Here is a 3876-nt window from a genome sequence, read left to right as displayed (position 1 = left end):
AAAAATATAATTTACCTAGATTTTAGTAAAGAATTTTATGTATTTTCTTATGTTATTCTTGTGTAAAGATAAATTTGCGAGATTAATATTCCCATTAGATGGCTATAAAAAGGTCATATGGCTACTAGTAGTGATAGTGATTTTTCAAGATCAGCTTGGAAGGAAATCTGTAGTGGACTGCCAAGTCTAATCATCTAAGTGATTAATAGGTATGAAGTAATAATACCAATACTAAAATTGGAGCATTCATGCTTATTCATTCTCAAGACTTATTTGACTCAGTTTTTAAATTAGTTTAATATGTGGAGAACTAGCCAATTCATTTCTTATGTCACCTAATTGCAACTCTGAAAGAACAGAAAGCATCTAATTTGACCTAACTTGGAGTAACCATGTTAGACTACTTGTGACATCTTCTAAGAAAGTCTTTGGTCTAGTTTTATAGAGCTCAGAAGTTGTGTCTATCAAAATAAACATGCTTATTATTCTTAGCCAAGGTGATGAAACAAAAGGAGACAGGCAATCTTAAAGGTAACCATTAGTGATAATGACTTTCCATCACAACTCACTTGAGTCAGATTAGACTTGGCCATCTCAAGATGAAAAGGTTTCATGGCCTTATCTACTTCTGCCATTTTGGATCATCTGATCTCACTCCTTCTTAAAAGAGAATTATTTGAATTTCAACATGATTGCACTTTTATCATTTCTTGTCAGTTCCATGCTCCATGTTGTTACTCTGTCTAGCCTCTGATAAATATGTGTCCTTTTATGATTACAGAATTCAAGCTTCCATTTCTCCCCTGGATCCAAAACCTCCATATCTGCTTTCTACTTTGATTCATTTTGTTTAAATTCATCTTAACTCATCTCACTCAATATTGACATTTATTTGTTAAGCAGCATCTATGTGCTAGGCACTTGGTATACTCCATACAGTCTCTGTCTTCAAGGTGTTTACAATTTACCATATGACAAGCAGCTTGCACACAGAGTAGTAAATTCAAAATAAATATAGGTAATTTTAGTAGAGAGCACTAAAAAGAAGTGGTGTTAGAGGATCAGGAAAGAACATACATGGGAGGTATTATGTGAGTTGATTCCAAAAGCTTCCCGAGTAGGAGGATGACATGGTCATTTGTTCTTTATGCAAGATACTTTGGCATCGTGTAGAGGATGGATTAGAGAGGGCAGATATTAGAACCAAGCTGATAATTGTAACAACTCAGTTGAGAGATAATGTAGTCACTGCCCTTGAATTAGAGTAGTGACTACACTAATTCAGATAAAGAAATAGAGACAAAAAATCTTGTGTCATATATGAGGTCGGTAAATGGTACATTGGATAGAGTGATGCACCTCTAATCAAGAAGACCTAAGTTCAGATTTGGCCTCCAATACTTAGTAGTGTTAACCCTGGGGCAAGTTACTTGAATTCTGCATGACTCAGTTTCCTCATCTATAAAACAGGGGTAGAAATAATATCTTCCTCCTATGGTTGTTGTGAGGATAAAATGAAATGATTTCTGTAAACATCTTTATAAACACTAAGTAATATATAAATGATAGCTATGTATTATTATTATTACTATTATTATCGGTAAAAATTGACAAGAGACAGGGTAACAGTGAAAATACCAATAGATTATAGCCCCTTTAAATACTACCTATGTAAACTTGAGCAAATAACTTTTCTTCCCCAGGCCTCAGATTTCTCATCTGTAAAATGAAGGTGTTAGACTGCATGGTCTTTAAGATCTTTTAACTTCTAAGCCTTTGAACTACAAACTTCACAACTGATTATAAAGCAGGAGAGGAAGTAGGGAGAATAAAACAATGACATTAAAATTGTAAAGCTTGAGGGTTCATTTATAATTGATAATCCTATTATTGACTCTTTTTTGTTTTTTGTTTTAATTTTAACTTTAAAAAAAATTTAGTTCTGAATTCTCTCCCTTTCTAATGCCCCTCCACCACCCATTAAAAACAAGAAAGATACATGTGAAGTCATTCAAAACATTTCCAAATTAGAAATAAAAAGGGCAAAAAAATGCACTTATTGATATACTCATATGCTTTTTGTTGTTTTTGTTATTGACATAGTAAATTACGCTGATTCTTTTCCTAATATTGAACCAGGCCTGCATTACTGAATATGAATCCCACCTGGTCATAGTATGATCTTAATGATATATTGAAGCAATCTACTTGCTAGTATTTTATTTTAAATATTCATATCAATATTCATTAAGGGAACTGGTCTATAGCTTTCTTTCTGTATTTTTGCTTTCCCTGTTTTCTGCATCAAAACCATATTTGTGTCACAGAGGAATTTGTGGGATTCCTTCCTTACCTATTTTTTTTGGCAAAAGTAATGACTCTTATTTACAAATACATGTATCAAGATTACAATAGAAACACTAGTGAAACCATCTGAACAAAAGCAATTATTTATTGGTAATGGCATTAAAAGATTGACAGCCTCTGGCTAGTGTCACGAAATCATTCAGGAGTTGTAGATAAAGTGAAGATCCATTCTGATTACAATAAAATCTTACCAGTGTCTTCTGAATCTTAATGGCCTTCTCCTTTCTTACCAGCTACTCGTTTGAAGTCATTCATATTTGCTGCTTGAACTGGAGTACCAATAAATGTGAAATATGAAATTCTTATTGTTTCTTCTTCACTTTGATTGGACTGAACAAATAAAGTTACACTGTTAACATTTTGGAATTTAACATAATGAAGTTGGACAATACCATCTTTAATATTATCTTGTGTTAGTTCCAGGGCTTGAGTTGGTTCACTTCTTTCTGCCTCTTCAAAATTCATAGGCCAGGGTAAGTTGATAAAGATTTTTATATATGTAGGACCCTGACCATTATCCGGCCCTTGAAATTTCATGGAATAAAGCTTAACAGGCTAATTGAAAGCCACAGTAATAAGCAGCAGTTCATCACAGTCAGATTCCAAGAAGGAAGGGTTTTTGCTTAAACAGTTATCAAATACACACTCAGTACTTTCATTAAGACATTTACATCCAGTTTTGTTAATAAAGGGCATTAAATCCATATAGCCTTTGGAGATATCCGTGTCTTCATTGTTTCCAGGATAGTTTTCTAAGTCTTGTTTAATTTTTTCTTCTAATCGTGCAGCATCTGCTCCTTGATACTGGTCGATTCACACATTGTTTCGAAAAAAGAGAAATGTGGGTCTTGCTGATGTATTGTTGGTGGCAGCTGTGCCACGGCACTGATGTACATCTTCTTCCAAAAACATTGCCTGTGGATACTTACTGCTCAGAGCATTTAAAGTAGGTGCTATCCGTAAACATGGTCCGCCACCTCTCATGGTGAACTTGACCAAGGTGAGTCTGGAGCCCGCGCCGCTCAGTTCCGGCTGGAAATTCGGGTAGTTCCCGACCACCTTCACTCCCACCATGTTGGCAGGAGGAGTCTGCAGGTAGCTGAGGCCACAGCACTACCGGCTTCTGGACCAAGGAGAGAGGACTACCCGGGGAAGCCACTTTACCTATTTTTTTCCAAACAGTTTATGTAAAATTAGAATTAAGTGCCCTTTAAATGTTTGGTAAAAATAACTTGTAAATTCATTTGTTCCTTTTTTTTTTTTTCCCTTAAAGAGCTCATTTATGGGTTGTTTAAATTATTTTTTTTTCAAAGGTACCATTATCTGAGTATTCTATTTCCTCTTCTGTTAATATGGTGAACTATATTTTCTTAAATATTCATCCGCTTAATTTAGATTGTCATTCTAATTGGCATAGAGTTGAGTAAAATAGCTCCTAATAACTGCTTTAATTTTATCTACTTTGGCTGCAAATTCACCCTTTTCATTTTTGAGACTGGTAATTTGGTT

At 34.5% G+C, this 3876-nt stretch overlaps 1 pseudogene; it reads right to left on the bottom strand.

The window, feature by feature from the left end:
* Positions 1-2574: 2574 nt before the first annotated feature.
* On the bottom strand, positions 2575-3441 carry LOC118844736 (annotated as a pseudogene).
* Positions 3442-3876: the final 435 nt, after the last annotated feature.

This window comes from Trichosurus vulpecula, chromosome 3 (assembly GCF_011100635.1).
Source record: "Trichosurus vulpecula isolate mTriVul1 chromosome 3, mTriVul1.pri, whole genome shotgun sequence".
Lineage (NCBI taxonomy): Eukaryota > Metazoa > Chordata > Mammalia > Diprotodontia > Phalangeridae > Trichosurus > Trichosurus vulpecula.
Note: the sequence above shows the minus strand (reverse complement) of the source record. Positions and strands in the feature narration are given on the sequence as shown.